Here is a 21,214-nt window from a genome sequence, read left to right as displayed (position 1 = left end):
TAATAACTCTTCAGAAGGATAAATATCTCAAATAGGCACAAAGTAATCTTGCGTATTGTAGAATGGGATGTTCAGATTGCCTGCAGAAGGGCAGGCACATCACTGTTACTGATGGGACATGATATGTGAGATAACCGAGTTTATATTTAAGCGATCACTGTTGGATAAAATGTATCTGAGATCTCTATGTTGACTTACCGCAAGGTTTGATATATATTGCAGGAAATAAAAAAGCTCAGAAGGCTTTCAAATTCATTACAATCAGATCATCTTCACAGGCTCAAGAAGCACGTTGTACAACTGATGTTGTGGAATACAAATTTGCTGCAATGAAAAATTGATTTAAACAGAAGCTTTTGAAGGTCTCGAGATCTCATAACTCTGCTAATTTTGCATTTGCTTTATTCTCCAATGTCTTATTTTAATGGAACCTGATAAATTTCGATTACACTTTCACTAGACTTCCACACTACTTATTTCATTTGGGAAGGAGTACTTTTTAAGTAGAAGTCTGATGTATTGTATGTGTGTGGTCAATGTTACCGGCAGTGTCAATTTCAAACGCATAGTATTCCTGGAATTAAGTTTCCCACTGCAATCTCCTTCAGGTTTTAAACACATTGCCCTAGCAACCCAATTCTGCTTTGATGAAGAATTTGATAAGAGCTAGCAGAAAGTCATTTTGAATCCTATAAGGTTAATTTGTGTTTATGCATGCAATGATTTTTTAAAATTACATGCATACGTGTAATGAAGAGTAATAATAAGCCACGTAATTCAGCAGATGAAGGGGGACATTATTTATTTATTTTGTTTAGAGATGCAGCACAGTAGCAGGCCCTTCCTATTCAATGAGCCGGAGACATCCAATTACACCCGTCTGACCAATTAACTTACTACGCCATATATCTTTGGAATGTGGGAAGAAGCCGCAGCATGCCAGGGATAATTGCAAATTACTGAGGTGGATCACCTGATTGAAGGTTCTTCCAAACGCTTCAGTGTTTTCTTTTGCACTGGTGTGCCGGAGTCCCTCGTCACTGAAAATGGGAATGTTTGTGGAGCCTTCTCCTCCTCCAGTCAATTGTTTAAATTCCAAACACGAGAAAATCTGCAGATGCTGGAGATCCAAAGCAGCACGCAAAAATAACCATTCCACATTTGTGCTTCCCTCTCTCATCTCCTTACCTGCCCCATCACCACCCCCCCCACCCCAGTACTCCTCCCCTTCCCTTTCTTCAGTCCTCTCCAATCAGATACCCCCCCCTCTTCCAGCCCTCATCTCTTCCACCAATCAACTTCTCAGCTTTACCCCCCTCCCACTCCCAGTTTCACCTATCACTTGCCACCTTGTACTTCTTCCTTCCCCAAACTTCTTACTCCAACTTCTCCCCTTCCTTTTCAGTCCTGGTGAAGGGTCTCGGCCCGAAACATCCACTGTTCACTCTTTTCCATAGATGCTGCCCGGCCTGTCGAGTTCCTCCCGCATTTTGTGCGATTGTTTAACTTGTTGCAGGACAGCTGCCCTTCTCACAGATAATTCCCAGGACCTTTTGCTTTTTACTTTAAATAACCACAGTACAACTTGAACATAGTACACAGCAGCATAGCTCAACTGTGCCATATTAAACAGTAACTTATTATGCTGCTTGGTAGTGAAATGTAGTAATGTCATGGGTCGGTTGCCTTTTAATCAGATCTCCGACAACTTGGAATTCAAAACTTAGTTATTTGTTAATCATTCAAGGACATCTGCAACCTCCTAAGGGCAAAAGATCAGAGACACGCAGGTCTGCGACCAAGTAGGACACTAAAGGTCCAGGTACGATCTCAGGAAAGCCATCTCACCATTGAAGTGGAAATTTCAGACTACACTTAAATCAATGAAGGATGCTCAAATCAAAATATATCAAAGCAAATTTAAATTTAATTAGTTCAACGGGTGGAGGCCAGGTAGGTTACCTGTGTAGGATCAAGGCAGGAAGTATGTGTGTGAGGCCGGTGTTCTGTACTGGGTGTCTGATGCGGGAAGACCTGGAGACTCCCAGCCTCCCGGGCGGCCACATCTGCACCAGGGGCAGCTCCTTAGGGACTGTGTTGGAGAACTGGAGCTGCAATTCAGTGACCTTTGTCTGGCCAGGGAGAGTGAGGAGGTGACAGAGAGCAGCCAGAGGCAAGCAGTCACACCGGGGCCTCGGGAGACAGATAAGTGGGCAACAGTCAGGAGAGGGAAGGGGAAGGGTCAGATACTAGAGAGTACCCCTGTGGTTGTCCCCTTTAACAGTAAGTACTCCTGTTTGAGTACTGTTGGGGGGGAACAGCCTACCTGGGGGGAGCAACAGTGGCCGTGCCTCTGGCACAGAGTCTGGCCCTGTGGCTCAGAAGGGTAGGGAAGGGAAGAGGTTGGCAGCAGTGATAGGGGACTCTATAGTTTGGGGGTCAGACAGCCGATTCTGTGGATGCAGGAAAGAAACACAAATGATAGTTTGCCTCGTGGTCCAGGATGTTTCTGATCACGTCCATGATATCTTGAAGTGGGAAGGAGAACAGCCAGAGGTCTTGGTACATATTGGTACCAGCGACATAGGTAAGAAAAGAGGTCCTGAAAACAGACTACAGGGAGTTAGGAAGAAGTTGAGAAGGAGGACCTCAAAGGTAGTAGTCTCGGGATTACTGCCTGTGCCACATGACAGTGAGTATAGGAATACAGTGCAGTGGAGGATAAATGCGTGGCTGGTGGATTCAGATTTCTGGATGATTGGGACTTCTTTTGGGACAGGCATGACCTGTACAAAAAGGACAGGTTGCACTTGAATCCGAGGGGGATCAATATCCTGGCTGGAAGGTTTGCTAAGGCTGTTGGGGAGAGTTTAAACTAGAATTGCTGGGGGGCGGGAACCAAGCTGAAGAGACGGAGGAAGGGCTGTTGGCTCACAAATAGAGAAAGCTTGTAGACAGTGCGAGAGGTAAGATAAGCAGGTGATAGAGAAGGGATATGCTCAGACCGATACTTTGTGATGCCTTTATATTAATGCAAGGAGCATCCGGAACAATGCGGATGAGCGTAGAGCGTGGATCAGTACTTGGAGCTATGATGTGGTGGCCATTACAGAGACTTGAATGGCTCAAGGACAGGAATGGTTACTTCGAGTGTCCGGCTTCAGATGTTTCAGAAAGGACGAGGGAGACAAAAGAGGTGGGGGCGTGGCATTGTTGATCAGAGATAGTGTCACGGCTGCAGAAAAGGTGGAAGACATGGAGGGATTGTCTACTGAGTCTCCATGGGTGCAAGTTAGGATCAGGAAAGGGTCAATAACTCTACTGGGTGTTTTATTTATAGACCACCGAATAGTAACAGGGACATCGAGGAGCAGATAAGGAGATTCTGGAAAGGAGTAATAATAACAGGGTTGACGTGGTGGGAGATCTTAATTTCCCAAATATTGATTGGCATTTCCTAGGCAAGGAGTTTAGATTGGGTGGAGTTTGTTATGTGTGTTCAGCAAGGTTTCTTGACACAATATGTAGGTAAGCCTAAAAGGGGAGAGACCCCGGTCAGTTTAGATTGGCAATAACATCTCCTCCGCTATCTTCATCAGCACAGGTGCACCACAAAGCTGTGCTTAGCCCCCTGCTCTATTGGCTTTACACTTATGACTGTGAAGCTAAGCACAGCTCCAATGCTATATTTAAGTTTGCAGACGACAGCACTATTGTTGGCCGAATCAAAGTTGGTGACTAATCAGCATGTAGGAGGGAGATTGAAAATCTGGCTGAGTGGTGCCACAACAACATCTCACTCAATGTCAACAAGACTGAGGAGCTGATTATTGACTTCAGGAGGAGGAAAGCGGAGGTCCATGAGCCATTCCTCATTGGGGGATCAGAGGTGGAGTGGGTAAGCAACTTTAAATTCCTGAGTGTTACCCTTTAGAGGACCTGCCCTGGGCCCAGTGCAAATAACTACAATTATGAAGAAAACTTGACAGTGCCTCTACTTCCTTTGAAGTTTGCGAATATTCAGAATGACATCTAATACTTTGACAAACTTCTCTCGATGTGTGGTGGAGAGTATATTGACTGGTTGCATCACAGCCTGGCATGGAAACACCAATTCCTTGAATGCAGAACCGTAAAAAGTAGCGGATATGGCCCAGTCCATCAAGGGTAAAGCTCTTCCCACCATTGAGCACATCTGCATGGACAGCATCCATCATGGACCCCCACCACCCAGGTCATGCTCTCTTCCTGCTGCTGACTCGAGGAAGGAGGTACAGGAGCCTCAGGACCCACACCATCAGGTTCAGGAACAGTTATTACCCCTCAACCGTCAGTCTCTGGAACCAGTGGGGATACTTCCACTTGCTCCATTACTGCACTGTCCCAGAAGCTATGGACTCACTTTCAAGGACTCCTCTTCATCTCATGTTCTCACTATTTATTTATTTGTTTGCTTGCCTTTTTTTTTGTATTTGCACACTGGTTGTTTGTCCACCCTGTTGGGTGCAGACTTTCATTGATTCTACTATGGTTCTTAAACTTACTGAGAAGGCCTGTAAGAAAACACATCTCAAGGTTGTACAAGGTGACATATGTACTTTGAAATACATTTACTTTGAACATTTGAGCCTTGTAATTTTACTTACATTCCTAACTGTAATTAAATTAGGACATTTGCAACAATGGAACTTAGTGGCCTCAAGGACAGGTTTGGTTAAAATAATAAATCTCACGTTAATCCAAATGCCATTTTAAGCAGGGAAGAAACATTGAACGTAACATAACAGCACAGTACAGGCCCTTCGGCCCACAATGTTCTGCTGACCTTTTAACCTACTCTAAGATCAATCCGATTCCCTCCCACATTGCTCTCCATTCTCCTAACATTCATCTGAGTTTCTTACAAGTCTCAAAATACCTTGTCCGCCTTCCCTCCCCTCACCCCGCCCAGCCCTTTTACTCTGGTATATCTTCCCCCTTCCTTGCCAGTCCTGAAGAAGGGTCTCAGCCCGAAACTTCAACTGTTTATTCATTTCTATAGAAGCTGCCTGACCTGCTGAGTTCCTCCAGCATTGTGTGTGTGTGTGTGTGTGTGTGTGTTGCTCTGATTTCCAGCATCTGCAGAATCCCTTGTTCCCAATATACCTATTCACTAGAATGTTAATAAGTGGGTACGAGTTTGAACTGTTCAGAACGAAGGAAAAGTGGGTACAACCAAAGGTGAGAACATAGCCAAAAATTATTCCTGCAGGGCTGAAAATCCAATTAAAAACACAATGCAACATTTCAAAGATTTTAGATTTGCAAGATTAAGGCAAAAAAAATTAATTTTAATTCAAACCAATCTAGTCCTCCATGAAGAAAATTATCATGTTCATCAGCTTAGTACAGTGATAAACTAGGAGATCAGTTTAAACAGGGTATCACTGATGATAAAGAGGGTGCTATCCATTTCATACCCCATTTTGACCTTCAGTTGTTTTTCCCTTCCCCGTGTGATAATGTTATGTGTTAACAATCACACTCAGTGCATAATACAGATCACTCCTCACAAGTTAATTATATGTTTCTATTTTGCTGCGCTATCATTTACAACAGCGTGATTATTGTACTCCAAGACATATCACACACCTAATTTAAAAAGCCTACCAATCCAGGAAATTAAACACCACTGAACCACAGCCTCTCAACATCCGCTCACAGACTTATCCTGGAATTTATTTTGGTTGTGATGGCAAAAGGAGATCGCTTTCACGTTGAAGTTAACCCGTCCAACCAGCATCGGGGCCTGTGTGCTCCACTGGGGGCGACGCGGCCCAGCGTCCAGGCTGGGGTCGGTGCTGCCTCCAGTGTTTACTTTGCGGGAGATGGGCTCCTTTGTGGTCGACCTTGGATTGATGGCGCATGGTTTGGACTCTGTAATCGCGTGATTGTGACGCCATCAGGGAGAAGGCAGAAATGCCTCGGGCCAGGCAGGTCAAAGGACAGCTACTACCCCTCAACCATCAGGCTCTTGGCCAAAAGAGGATAACGACACTCATTCTAATTCTGGTGTGCCCACAATGCATTACTTCAGTTTAAGGACTCTTTATCTTGTAATTTCATGCTCTCATTATTTACTGTTACTTATAATTGTATTCGCACAATCTGTTGCCTTCTATGCGCTTGCTCTTTCATTGATCCTGTTTACAGCTACCGTTCTGTGGATTTGCTGAGCATGCCTGCAGGAAAAAGAATCTCAGGGTCGTATGTGATGACATGTGTGTGCTCTGATAATAAATTTTACTTTGAACTTGCGCTCGCTATCTTGTGCGTGCTCTGTGCTGTGTGTGACTGTCGGTACTGTGTTTTGCTGCTTGACCCCAGAATAATGCTGTCTCGTTTGGCTGTATTCCTGAGTATTCAGGTATGGCCGAATGACAATTAAACTTGTTTGAATTGAGATTGGATGTAATAGGGTAGCTTTGAATCCATTTTTGCTCAAACTTGGAGCCCGGTGATCTTGAGTTTGGAGATAGCGACAAGCAGCTGCTACGTCAAATGACCACATGCCAGCGAAAATTATAGCTTCAGAATCATTCTATCAAAGTTGGACCACAATTTTCACAAGCACAAAATATGCAAATCTTATCTCTTCAACATCAAAGCTACAACAAAACAGAGCAGTGTTGAAAATCGAGTTGCATATTAGAATCAAACTGTAGTAGGTAATCGTTTAACCCAACACATTTTTATTAGAAGATATCTCATGTACAGTACTCAAATTATGTATTATAAGTAATGGCGAAATAAAATTCATTCCATTTGGAATGGCTGTTATCAACATCATTCATTTCCTATTGAAAAAGTAATTCAGCTGGGCTCGCTCATCCTTTGTAACCCCAGAACAGCACTGAATACCACACCAACAATCTGTGAAATTACCAATTATGAAGGAGTGTGTTGTGGTCTCCAGAACCTTGTTCTCCATAGCAACTGAACTCAGCGGCCACTTTATTAGGTACACCTGCTTGTAAATGCAAATATCTAATCAGCTGATCACATGGAAGCAACCCAGTGCTGAAAGCATGCAGACGTGATCAGGAGGTCCAGCTCATACCGAAAATCGGAATGGGGAATAAATGTGACTTAAGTGACTTTGACCACGGAACGATCGTTGGAGTCAGAAGGGCGGTTTGAATATCTCAGAAACCGCTGATCTCCTGGGATTTTCACAAACAACAGTATAGAGTTTACAGAGAATGGTGCAAAAACACCAAAAAAAAATCCAGTAAGTGGCAGTTCTGTGGGGTCAGAGGAGAACAACCAGACTAAGGCATTAATAACTCAAGTAACCACATGTTATGACAGTGGTGTGCAGAACAGCATCTTTGAATGTGAATGGGCTACACCAGGTTCCACTCATGTGGCCACTTTAGTAGGTACACACCTGTACCTAAAGTGGCCACCAGGAGTATATCTAGAGAATGCAAGCTCCATACTTCATTTTGAGGACTTCCACATCAATTGCTTGACTCCAGCTCTGAGATGCTATTTTTTTTATAATGTAGAGATATACAGACCCTTTCTGATCCAACGAGTCCATGCCACCCAATTACACCCATGTGACAAATTGATCTACCAACCCGTACATCTTTTGGAAAGTGGGAAGATACCAGAGCACCTGGAGGAAACCCACACAGTCACAGGAAAATCAGACAGCAGTGGAATTGAACCGCAATACGGATACGATGACATGCCACCCCGGTACACCATCACTCTGTGCTTCAGACCTATATATTCTACCGCCATCTGGTTCACCGAGGCTCAGTTCTGAATTGACTAGTTTATCAATGAGTATACCAGAATGATTCCTATTTAAAATCAAGGCACTATCTCCAAATACTTCATACCTCCAAACAGAAATTGTATTTATTCCACAGGTGAAGTAGCGATAACATCAACACTAATTAATAGTTGAACATTGATTAATAAGTTAATTAACTATCATGTTATAAGTTTCAATTGTAACAGTCACTTCCCAGGTTATTTACAAAAGCACCTTTCTTGCTAATTAATTAAAAACGCATATTGCACATGAGGTTTCCTCTCCAACCAAACTCCATCTCAAAATGGAATGAAACGATTAAATGAGCAAAAGCAGCTACTTACTGTGAAAAATCAGCCACTGGGTTAGTTTGTTTCTAGGACAAGGGTTCCCAATCTTTTTTATGCCATGGACCCCTACCATTAACCGAGGTGAGGTGCCCCTGGTTCTTGAGGTTGGGAACTCCACATGGTCAATTGACCTGTAAAATCTAGAGACACAGACTATGGATGCTGGAATCCAGAGCAACAACCAAGTGCTTAGCAATCTCAATGGATCAGGCAGCACCCCTGGAGAGAGATGGACAGTTACTGTTTCACGTCGAGACCTCTCGCTGTCCCAATGAAGGGTGTTGGCCTGAAATGTCAACCGTCCATTTCCCAACACAGGTGTTGCCTAGCTCACTAAGTTCGCCCAGCTTCTTGTAGGTTTTACTAGCACTTGTCTTTTCCCCCCTTAATTTAGATGAGCATCTTGATTCTTTCTCCAAACAGTGTCTACACTATATTCCATCATTTTAGCCAAAGGGTGGTGAATTTGTGGAATTTGTTGCCACATGCAGCTGTGGAGGCCAGGTCGCTGGGTGCATTTAAGGCAAAGATTGATAGGTTCTTGATTGAACGTGGCATCAGAGGTTACGGGGAGAAGACCAGGAATTGGGGTTGAGGAGGCGAAGAAAAATGGCTCAGCCATGATTGAATGGCAGAGCAGACTCGATGGGCCAAATGGCCTACTTCTGCTCCTACGTCTTATGGTCTTATTTTCACTATGCCCAGTGTTAGGATGTGATACTTGCACCATATGAAATTATCATTATCCTACTCTATAATGGAGCCAGGAAGCATTTAAGCATGATCACAGGCCCAAAAGGGAAAAATACAGCATCTTGTAAAGCTATTTGTGCACGACAGTTATGGCCTAGGATTTTATCATAGTTACGAAGGGCACAAAGGCTCACGTTGACCTTTTGCATCCACGCTGGTTGCAATGCCGTCCTGCCCTCATGACCCTCACCTCCGCAGCTTACCATCTCATACACTGTTAATTCCAATGTGAATTACGATTCAAGGAGGAAGGATCCAATTTTCTAATTATTTATTTATTGAATTACAGTGCAGAAGAAGCTGTTCCGGACCCAGAAATCCCCAATTTAACCCTAGCCTAATCACATGACAGCTTACAATAACCAATTAACCTACCAACCTGTACATCTTTTGGACGGTGGGAGGAAACCACACGAGGTCACGGGGAGAACGTACAAACTCTTTACAGGCAGCAGCGGGAATTGAACCCATCCTGCCTGCACTGTAAAATGTTTTGCCAACTACTATTTGTGCTTAACTTTATCTAAAGCTTTCTAAGAACATGGAAGACTGCCAGGAGGTTATTCCTAAATGTATTTCAAAACATCCATTCATTTTACAATTGCATTTCAAATCTTCAAGTGCACTGTTCGTGTGATGTACGTCAATAGTCTGTTTCTGTGTTCTCTCCTGCAGACAGTCTGGTTCAATTATCAATGGAACTTGCCCATTCCAATTTCAAAGTTATTGAATTTTCATCCTGCCTCACTGGAGTAATATTGGTGATCTTTATGAAGTTTTTGCCTAAAAGAAGATGACTTGTGATGGATGACAATACCACATTTAAAAACTTGATAGTACGGCAATTTGTCATCTAACCTAAATCCCACTCAACATCTGCCCAATGGTCTCACATCCAGAGTGGCTAATTCATTCCCTTTCATTTGTATTTATTTATTTAATTTTAAATTGCGAGAAGACGTGGAACAGGCCCTTCCGATCCATCAAGCCATGCTGCCCAGCAACCCCTTATTTTACCCTTACCCAATCACGGGACAATTTATTGTACAATGAGCAATTAACCTATCAACCGGTATGTCTTTGGAATATGAGGTGAAGCTGGAGCACCCGGGGAAAACATACAAGGTCACGGGGAGAACGTACAAACGGGGTAGTGTGCTAACCACTACACTACCCCACCACCTCGTAAGACTTCCATTTTACACCCATGTAAGTCTCCCACAGCTTACTTGCCTTATAACAATCATACTAAAACACCAGGCACTGGATCATGTCAATCATTGTATATAACTTATTGAATGAATTTTTTGAACATTATACACTGCATGAGCAAAGCTAAAGGTAGAAACACAGAAACATAGAAAAGCTACAGCACGATACAGGCACTTCGGCCCACAAAGCTGTGCCGAACATGTCTTTACTTGAGAATGTACCTAGGGTTACCCATAGCCCTCTATTTTTCTAAGCTCCATGTACCTATCCAGGAGTCTCTTAAAAGACCCTATCGTATCTGCCTTCACCACCGTTGCTGGCAGCCCATTACATGTACTCACCACTCTCTGCATAAAAAACCTACCCCTGACATCTCCTCTGTACCTACTTCCAAGCAGCTTAAAACTGTGCCCTCCCGTGCTAACCATTTCAGCCCTGGGAAAAAGCCTCTGACTATCCACATGATCGATGCCTCTCATTATCTTGTACACCTCTATCAGCTCGCCTCTCATCCTCCGCCGCTCCAAGGAGAAAAGGCCGAATTCACTCAACCTATTCTCATAAGGCATGCTCCCCAATCCAGGCAACATCCTTGTAAATCTCCTCTGCACCCTTTCTATGTTTTCCAATCCTTCCTGTAGTGAGGCGACCAGAACTGAGCATGGTACTCCAAGTGGGGTCTGACCAGGGTCCTATATAGCTGCAGCTATAATAGCAAAAAAGCAATTAGATACTCACAAAGATTGGTAAAAATCTTGAAATACGACAAAGTAGACAGTAGCCAATGTAATATTGCTATCAGAAAAAGATAACAGAACTCAGATGCATTTCTGTTACAGAAATAACACTCTGCCAAATCCAATCGGCTATTCCTTTTTTGAGAAGCTATTTTAGCCACCAGATTATCTGCAGAATGTTTGAGTTTTCTCATATCTCCACAACTGCCGTTATTTGAGAATACAGCATGGAGTCGGCCTTCCTGGCCCTTCGAACCACGCCGCCCCCAGCAACCCTAACCTAACCATGGGCAATTTACAAATTAACTATCAGTACTAACGAGTATGTCTTTGGAACGTGGGAGGGAACTGGAGCACCTGGAGGAAACATACATAATCGCAGGGAGAACTTAAACTCCTTACAGGCAACGACAGGAATTGAACCCGGGTCATCTGCACTGTATAGTGTTGTGCTAACCACCATGTTCAGGTACTGAAGTCGCAAATTTTAAAGTTTAACCAAAGTTAACTAAAAGAAATGAGCCACTCCACTCCAAGTCTGCTCCATTCTTCGTGGCTGACTTGCAGTCAAAAATCTAATTACTGGGTTTCGCTCTTCATCCCAGATGTAAGAAAAGTAACAAAATCTTTGAGTCTTATTTTGTGCATTCTGAATATTCAGCACCCAGATTAAAAATAAGTATTTAAGTGGCACAGCCTTAATTTAAAAAGTAGGTGAGCTTATTGCAGTGTCTCATTCTTCATTTGATCATTACATTGTACTTAGCCTTTCAAACCCCTTATTTATAAACAGGACTACCTCACAGCCTCCGATCACAGCTCTGGATCTTGCTGCTGGTCTTGAAGTCATCAGTCAAATAAACCAGTTAAACTGTGCCCACCAAAGGAAGAGTCCATCACATGGAATAAAGATATCATCCCTCATCACTGAAATAATGAAATTCAAAACTATTTATGCAACTTTTCTTGATACTGAATTTCTGAATAAAAATTGATCAAATCTGTATCAGAGCTCTTCCTGGACCTCTCCATTAACTTCTTCTGGTGCTTCCCCCCCCCCCTTTCTTCCATGGTCTTCTGCCCCATCCTATCAGATACCTCCTTCTCCAGCCCTTCATCTCTTTCACCAATCAACTTCCAGCTACTTACTTCACCCCTTCCCTTCCCCCGGTTTCACGTATCCCCTGCCACCTAGTACTTCTTCCTCCCCTCCCTCCACCTTCTTATTCTAACTTCTTTCCCCTTCCTTTCCAGTCCTAAAGAAGGGTTTCAACCCCAAACATATACTGTTTACACTTTTCTATAGATGCCGCCTGGCCCATTGAGTTCCTCCCGCATTTTGTACATGTTCCTCTGGACCTGCACATCTTTATGGAGGTTCATTGTCCAGTACAGAATGCATTTCTCCAGTTCTGGTCTGACTAAGTCTCAGAACGAAAATGCTGAACTGATGAAAGACTGCACTGAGGTATCATTATTTTAATTTCAATGATGTTTCACCCTGCATATCTCCAGTATGATTTTCTTTCTCTGAAAAATTATTTATATTTTGGTTTAAAGTCCACAGTAACATCTTTTATCTGGAAATACATTACCTACATTTTTATGGGCATGGGCTCAATTGTAACAAAAGGGAGACTGGAGAAATATTAAATTATAAAAAATCTCAAGCTGGTGAAGTTGGTAATAGACAACACACCTGAATGACCTCCCAAGTTAAAATAAAATTGAATTGCTTTATTTGAAAATTGAACAGATTCATTGCCAACTGAGCGCAAGACAATTCCTTCAACATTCTTTTCTGAAATGTAGATCACCCTTTTCTGATTCAATAGCTTTAAAATCCATTTCTCACCTTAATATAACCCAATTTATCTCGGAGGCAAAAGTGGATGGCCTCATTTCTCCACCAAACAAAATGTCCACTCAGTGGATCTTGTTCCCTCCTGTTCCCGTCAACAATTTACCTCTCAAAATGGATCACAGCTGCATACATTCCGCCTGCATTTATCCATCCGTGTCCTCTACCAGTCAAGGTGTGGAACTCAAAGCTTGAAGTCCCGTCACAGGGACTTCGGAGATGGTGCTTTTGAGCTCTACCACAAACTCAGACGTCAATCTAGAAAGCCAGTGAATCCACACCCTGGCTTAACTGGCTATCTAAGATTGCAATGGTTAATTCTATTCACTGCAACTCTGAAATATCCACATAAGCTTAAAGGCATGTGGACCCTCCAGCTTAATAGAGACCATTATCTAATACACTAAATACTGGGAATCTCAGCTAGGCAGAGCAGCACAGCTCAGGAGTGGAGAATACAGTACCATGGGGCAAAGTCAGTGATTAAGTTCAGTTAAATGATAAGTAACTTGCAGTAATAGTCACGTCTTCCACTGTACTGATGCTGTAAAATAGATTTCACAATCTATGTCAGTGAAAATAAACCTGATTCTGATGTTTGACCTGTGCAGTACACATCCCAATACTATCAGAAGTAAATTCCTGCAGTCCTATTTGAAGCCAGCACCAGTACTTAGAATATTGTCTCTTTACTTAAATTAATATGAAAAGCTGAAGTCTACAAAACCAGAAAGCTCTATCACTTTCCTAGTATCCGCTTGTATTCCCGTAACCATTTAGCATTTATCCAAATAAATGTTGGACTACATTTGTGCTGTTACCACAGCAACCTACTTCCACCCTTTCTCAATTCCCAGTGTTCAAAACTCAAATATTTTATCTACACTTGGGCATTTCAACTTACTCCTGGACAGGCTCCATCTTCAACTATAAAATTTGTTGTGAAAACGTTGTTTCTCAAAGCAATAGCAAATGTCTGTTGCTTTGAATTAGTGGAATGGGCTGTATGCAGGGATTCATCTTCGAACCTGGACGAGTACGCTGCAGTTATTACTGACTTCATTCAAACCTGTGTAGATGAGTGCGAGCCCACAAAGATTTACCGTACATTCCCAAACCAAAAGCCACTGATGAAGCAGGCAGTACGTTGCCTGCTGAAGGCTAGATCTGTGGCATTCAAGACCTGTACCAGAAAACCAGGTATGATTTGCGGAGGGCTATTTCAAGGGCGAAGAGACAATTTCGAATGAAGTTGGAGGTGACATCGGATGCACAGCAACTCCGGCAGGGTTTGCAAGACATTACTTCCTACAAAGCAAAACCCAAATAGCATGAATGGCAGCGATGCTTCACTACCAGATGAACTCAACGCCTTCTATGCCCACTTTGAAAGGGAGAATATAACTAAAGCTGTGAAGGACCCTACAGCACCCAGTGACCCTGTGATCTCTGTCACAGAGGATGATGTTAGGCTGTCTTTAAAGAGAGCGAACCCTCGCAAGGCAGAAGGTCCTGATGGAGTACCGGGTAAGGTTCTGAAAACCTGTGCTAACCAACTAGCAGGAGTATTCAAGGATATTTTCAACCTCTCACTGCTACAGGCGGAAGTTCCCACTTACTTCAAAAAGGCAACAATACCAGTGCCTGAGAAGAATAATGTGGGCTACCTCAATGGCTATCGGCCAGCAGCACTCACATCGACAGTGAGGAATTGCTTTGAGAGGATGGTCATGACAAGACTGAACTCTTGCCTCAGCAAGGACCTGGACCCATTGCAATTTGCCTATTGCCACAATAGGTCAACGGCAGATGCAATCTCAATGGCTCTTAACATGGCCTTAGACCATCTGGACAACACCACAAACACCTACAACAGGATGCTGTTCATCGACTAAAGCTCAGCATTTAATACCATCATTCCCACAATCCTGATTGAGAAGTTGCAGAACCTGGGCCTCTGTACCTCCCTCTGCAATTGGATCCTCGACTTCCTAACCAGAAGACCACAATCTATGTGGATTAGTGATAACATATCCTCCTCGCTGAAGATCAACACTGGTGCACCTCAGGGGTGTGTGCTTAGCCCACTGTTCTACTCTCTATATACACATGACTGTGTGGCTAGGCATAGCTCAAATACCAACTATAAATTTGCTGATGATACAACCATTGTTGGTAGAATCTCAGGTGGTGACAAGAGGGCGTACAGGAGTGAGATATGCCACCTAGTGGAATGGTGCCGCAAGAACAACCTGGCACTCAACGTCAGTAAGACAAAAGAGCTGACTGTAGACTTCAGGAAGGGTAAGACAAAGGAACACACGTCAATCCTCATAAAGGGATCAGAAGCTTCAAGTTCCTGACTGTCAGGATCTCTGAGGATCTAATCTGGTCCCAACGTATCGATGTAGTTAAAAAGAAGGCAAGATAGCGGATATACTTCATTAGGAGTTTGAAGAGATTTGGCATGTCAACAAATACACTCAAAAACTTCTATAGTTGTATCATGGAGAGCTTTCTGACAGGCTGCATCACTGTTTGGTATGGAGGGGCTACTGCACAGGACTGAAAGAAGCTGCAGAAGGTTGTAAATCTAGTCAGCTCCATCTTGGGTACTGGGCTACAAAATACCTTCAGGGAGCGGTGTCTCAGAAAGGCAGCGTCCATTATTAAGGACCTCCAGTACCCAGGGCATGCCCTTTTCTCACTGTTACCATCAGGTAGGAGATACAGAAGCTTGAAGACACACAGTCTGCGATTCAGGAACAGCTTCTTCCCCTCTGCCATCCGATTCCAAAATAGACATTGAATCCTTGGACACTACCTCACTTTAAAAAAAAAACAGTATTTCTGATTTTTGCACATTTTTTAATCTATTCAATATATGTATACTGCAATTGATTTACTATTATTATTTTATTATTTTTTTCCTCTTCTATATTATGTATTGCATTGAATTCCCGTTGTTAACAAATTTCACGTTAAATGCCAATGATAATAAACCTGATTCTGATTCTGGCATGAACCATTCCTACCACAGGTACACCACTACTACTACCTTCTTCTCAATTTCCAACCCAAAACCCTCATACCTTTCCCTGCCTCAGAGTTCCTACAATTTACCAATCCCACCCTCCCAGACACCTGTGCAATTCTCCAAGCTGAGCCAGAATATAAGAGTACCTCCATTGGCAAACATTTGGCAACCATATCTTGCAACCCGATAGCCTACTTCTGTCTCACATGCAAGTTTCATAAATCAGTGTCCTTATTCAGTAAGTAATTCAACTCATGAATAAAGATCACACTGCTCACATGATCCTTAGGTGAATTAACTGACTTGAAGAAACACCCACTTCCCAGACTCAACATGAGTAACTACAAACTGTGTAAGGATCACAGGCAAGAATTGTGATACATACACATTGACAGCGTCGCGTCATTTTAGTCACAAGAACATCCTTTCAGTTTTGTTTCCTATGCTCACAACCTGTGTGGATGAGTGTGTGCCTACAAAGACTTACTGTACATTCCCAAACCAAAAGCCGTGGATGAACCAGGAGATTCGTCGCCTGCTGAAGGCTAGGCCTGTGGCATTCGAGCCTGGCAGCTCAGGCCTGCACCAGAAGACCAAGTATAATGTGCAGAGGGCTATTTCAAGGGCAAAGATTTTGAATTTTGAATGAAGCTGGAGGCGGTATCAGATGCATGGCAACTCTGGCAGTGTCTCTGTAATTGGATCGTCAACTTCCTAACTGGATGATCGCAATCTGTGTGGATTGGTGATAACATATCCTCCTCACTGACGATCAACACTGGCACACCTCAGTGATGTGTGCTTAGCCCACTGTTCTACTCTCTATATACACATGACAGTGTGGCTAGGCATAGCTCAAATACCAACTATAAATTTGCTGATGATACAACCACTGTTGGTAGAATCTCAGGTGGTGACGAGAGGGTGTACAGGAGTGAGATATGCCAACTAGTGGAGTGGTGCCGCAGCAACAACCTGGCACTCAACGTCAGTAAGACGAAAGAGCTGATTGTGGACTTCAGGAAGGGCAAGACGAAGGAACACATACCAATCCTCACAGAGGGATCAGAAGTGGAGAGAGTGAGAAACTTTAAGCTCCTGGGTGTCAGGATCTCTGAGGATCTAACCTGGTCAATAGACAATAGGTGCAGAAGTAGGCCATTCGGCCCTTCTAGCCAGCACTGCCATTCACTGTGATCATGGCTGATCATACATAATCAGTACCCAGTTCCTGCCCTCTCCCCATATCCCTTGACCCCGCTAGCTATAAGAGTATCTAACTCTCTCTAGAATGCATCCAGAGACTTGGCCTCCACTGCCTTCTGGGGCAGAGCATTCCACATGTCCACCACTCTCTGGGTGAAAAAGTTTTTCCGCATCTCTGTTCTAAATGGCCTACCCCTTATTCTTAAACTGTGGCCTCTAGTTCTGGGCTCACCCATCAGCGGGAGCATGCTTCCTGCCTCCAGCGTGTCCAATCCCTTAATAATCTTATATGTTTCAATCAGATCCCCTCTCATCCTTCTAAATTCCAGTGTATACAAGCCCAGTCGCTCCAATCTTTCAACATATGACAGTCAAACATATCGATGTAGTTATAAAGAAGGCAAGACAGCAGCTATACATCATTAGGAGTTTGAAGAGATTTGGCATGTCAACAAATACACTTTAAAACTTCTATAATTGTACCATGAAGAGCATTCTGACAGGCTGTATCACTGTCTGGTATAGAGGGGCCACTGCACAGGACTGAAAGAAGCTGCAGAAGGTTGTAAATCTAGTCAGTTCTATCTTGGGCGCTAGCCTACAAAGTACCCAGGACAGTAGGGACAGAAATGTGGGCAGAGGGGGTGGAGTGGCCCTGTTGGTGAGGAATGAGATTCAGTCCTTTGCAAGGGGGGACATAGGGTCAGGAGAAGTAGAGTCTGTGTGGATAGAACTGAGGAACAGTAAGGGCAAAAGGACCCAAATGGGTGCTGTCTACAGGCCACCAAACAGTAGCATGGATATTGGGTGCAAGTTGAATAGGGAGTTAACATTGTCATGTGGCAAAGGTAATGTCGCAGTAGTTATGGGGGATTTCAACATGCAGGTGAACTGGGAGAATCAGGTTGGTGGTGGACCAGAGGATAGGGAGTTTGTAGAGTGCCTACGGGATGCATTCTTGGAATAGCTTGTACGAGAGCCGACCAGGGACAAGACTATTCTGGATTTAGTGTTGTGTAATGAACAGGATTTGATAAGCGATCTTGAAGTAAAGGAGCAATTAGGAGGTAGTGACCATAATATGATAAGTTTTTATCTGCAATTTGAGAAGGATAAGGGCAGACCGGAGGTGTCAGTGTTGCAGTTGAACAAAGAAGACTATGGAGCCATGAGGGAGGAGCAGGCCAAAGTTGACTGGACGGATATCCTAGCAGAAAAGACAGTGGAACAGCAATGGCAGGTATTCTTGGGAATAATGCACAAGGTGCAAAATCAGTTCATTCCCCCGGAGAAGGAAGGATTCAAAGGGAGGAAAGGGGCCACAGTGGTTGACAAAGGAAGTCAGAGATTGCATAGCATTAAAAAAAAGGAAATATGACAGAGCTAAGGTGAGTGGGAGGACAGATGATTGGGAGTTTTTAAGGAACAACAGAACTTAACTAAAAAGACAATACAGGGAGAAAAAATGAGGTACGAACGCAAGCTAGCCAGGAATATAAAGGAAGATAACAAAAGCTTTTTTAGGTATGTGAAGAGAAAGAAGATAGTTAAGAACCATGTTGGGCCCTTGAAGAATGAATTGGGTGAAATTGTTATGGGAAACAGAGAAATGGCAGAAGAACTTAATGAGTACTTTAGATCTGTTTTCATTAAGGAAGACACAAGCAATCTCCCAGATGTATGGATGGGCCAAGGACATAGGGTAACAGAGGAAATGAAACAGACTGACATTCAGAAGGAAACGGTGATGAGTAGACTGATGGGACTGAGGGCTGACAAAGCTCCAGATCCAGATGGTCTGCACCCTAGGGTACTAAAGGAGGTGGCTCTGGAAATTGCGGATGCATTGGTAATCATTTTCCAATGTTCCTTAGATTCACGATCAGTTCCTGAGGATTGGAGAATGGCTAATGTTATCCCACTTTTTAAGAAAGGAGGGAGGGAGAAAACAGAGAACTATCGACCTGTCAGCCTGACATCGGTGGTGGGGAAGATGCTAGAGTCCATTATTAAGGATGAAATAGTGGCATATCTAGATAGCAATGATAGGATTGGGCCGAGCCAGCATGGATTTACCAAGAGCAAATCATGCTTGACTAATCTATTGGAGTTTTTCGAGGATGTAACCAGGAAGTTAGACAAGGGAGATCCATTGGATGTAGTGTACCTCGATTTTCAGAAAGCATTTGATAAGGTCCCACCTAGGAGATTGGTGGGTAAAATCAGAGCTCATGGCATTGGGGGGGAAGATATTGACATGGATAGAAAACTGGTTGACAGATAGAAAGCAAAGGGTAACGGTGAATGGATGTTTCTCGGAATGGCAGGTGGTGACTAGTGGGGTGCCAAAGGGCTCGGTATTGGGACCACAGCTGTTTACGATTTACATCAACGATTTAGATGAAGGCATTGAGAATAACATCAGCAAGTTTGCTGATTATACTAAGCTGGGTGGCAGTGTGACATGTGATGAGGATGTTAGGAGAATTCAGGGTGACTTGGATAGGCTGAGTGAGTGGGCAGATACTTGGCAGATGACGTTTAATGTGAATAAGTGTGAGGTTATCCACTTTGGGAGTAAGAACAGGAAGGCAGATTATTATTTGAATGGTGTAGAGTTAGGTAAGGGAGAAATACAAAGAGATCCAGGAGTCCTTGTTCATCAGTCACTGAAGGTGAATGAGCAAGTGCAGCAGGCAGTGAAGAAGGCTAATGGAATGTTGGCCTTTATTACAAAGGGAATTGAGTACAAGAGCAAGGAAATCCTTTTGCATTTGTACAGGGCCCTGGTGAGACCACACCTGGAGTATTGTGTACAGTTTTGGTCTCCAGGGTTAAGGAAGGACATCCTGGCTGTAGAGGAAGTGCAGCGTAGATTCACAAGGTTAATTCCTGGGATGTCCGGATTGTCTTACGCAGAGTGGTTAGAGACTGGGCTTGTACACACTGGAATTAAGGAGATTAAGAGGGGATCTCATTGCAACATATAAGATTATTAAGGGATTGGACAAGATAGAGGCGGGAAATATGTTCCAGATGCTGGGAGAGTCCAGTACCAGAGGGCATGGTTTAAGAATAAGGGGTAGGTCATTTAGGACAGAGTTAAGGAAAAACTTCTTCTCCCAGAGAGTTGTGGGGGTGTGGAATGCACTGCCTCAGAAGGCAGTGGAGGCCAATTCTCTGGATGCTTTCAAGAAGGAGCTAGATAGGTATCTTATGGATAGGGGAATCAAGGGATATGGGGACAAGGCAGGAACCGGGTATTGATAGTAATTGATCAGCCATGATCTCAAAATGGCGGTGCAGGCTCAAAGGGCCGAATAGTCTACTTCTGCATCTATTGTCTATTGTCATCTTTAGGGAGCGGTGTCTCAGAAAGGCAGTGTCCATTATTAAGGACCTCCAGCACCCAGGGCATACAATTTTCTCACTGTTACCATCAGGTAGGAGGTACAGAAGCCTGAAGGCACACACTCAGTGATTCAGGAACAGCTTCTTCCCCTCTGCCATCCGATTCCTAAATGGAAATTGTAGCTTTGGACACTACCTCACTTTTTAAAAAATGATATGCTCTGCTGCTTTGTAAAATAAGAATAAATAATAATAAAAATTTGAATTACAAAAAAATACAGTATTTCTGTTTTTGCACTTTTTAAAATCTATTCAATATATGTAATTGCTTTACTTGTTTATTATGTTTTATTTTATTTATTACTATTATTTTCTCTCTCTCTCTCTGCTAGATTATGTATTGCATTGAACTGTTGCTAAGTTAACAAATTTCACGTCACATGCCGGTGATAATAAACCTGATTCGGATTCTAATTCTAGTGCCAATAACATGATCCGGTTTAGGGACTGAAGACATTCGCACATGTTCTGTGATATTACTGCACAGATTATTTTGATTGGCTGCCATTTATAAGAAATTAAAGCCACACATTTTCTGAGATATTTCTAACTAAAGTTGTAGCTAAAACCAACTCCACCCTCATATCTACAGTACATTTGAAATTAAGAGTCTCCATATTGCTCCCCTTCCTCCACAATTCTGCTGTTTGTGTGGAGAGAGGACATTCAACTGTGTGTATCCCACTCCCTGTATTTTCATGCTGTTTTCATCCCCTTCCTCCTGCCCAGAACAACATTAAAGGCTCTCTCAGCTTCGATCACCATCTCAACAGTCTGCACATTCAGCCAATCATGAATCATGATAGAGTCCAATGGCTTCCAGTGTTAATTTGTTACAAT

General features: G+C 43.2%; 1 protein-coding gene across 5 annotated transcripts in view; it reads right to left on the bottom strand.

Annotated features, from left to right (window-relative positions):
- grip1 (glutamate receptor interacting protein 1) overlaps positions 1-21,214 on the bottom strand; it is a 458,415-nt gene that overhangs the window by 334,102 nt on the left and 103,099 nt on the right. For 2 of the 5 annotated variants that reach the window (XM_059978367.1, XM_059978363.1), the window contains exon 1: positions 974-1,188. The exons of 2 other annotated variants lie outside the window; for them this stretch is intronic. The gene's annotated coding sequence lies outside the window, so the exon portion shown is untranslated. Of the gene's footprint in view, positions 1-973; positions 1,189-1,380; positions 1,616-21,214 lie in introns of those variants that run through there. One more of the 5 variants, XM_059978364.1, reaches the window with a different exon arrangement.

This window comes from Hypanus sabinus, chromosome 8 (assembly GCF_030144855.1).
Source record: "Hypanus sabinus isolate sHypSab1 chromosome 8, sHypSab1.hap1, whole genome shotgun sequence".
In the NCBI taxonomy this organism is placed as follows: domain Eukaryota; kingdom Metazoa; phylum Chordata; class Chondrichthyes; order Myliobatiformes; family Dasyatidae; genus Hypanus; species Hypanus sabinus.
Note: the sequence above shows the minus strand (reverse complement) of the source record. Positions and strands in the feature narration are given on the sequence as shown.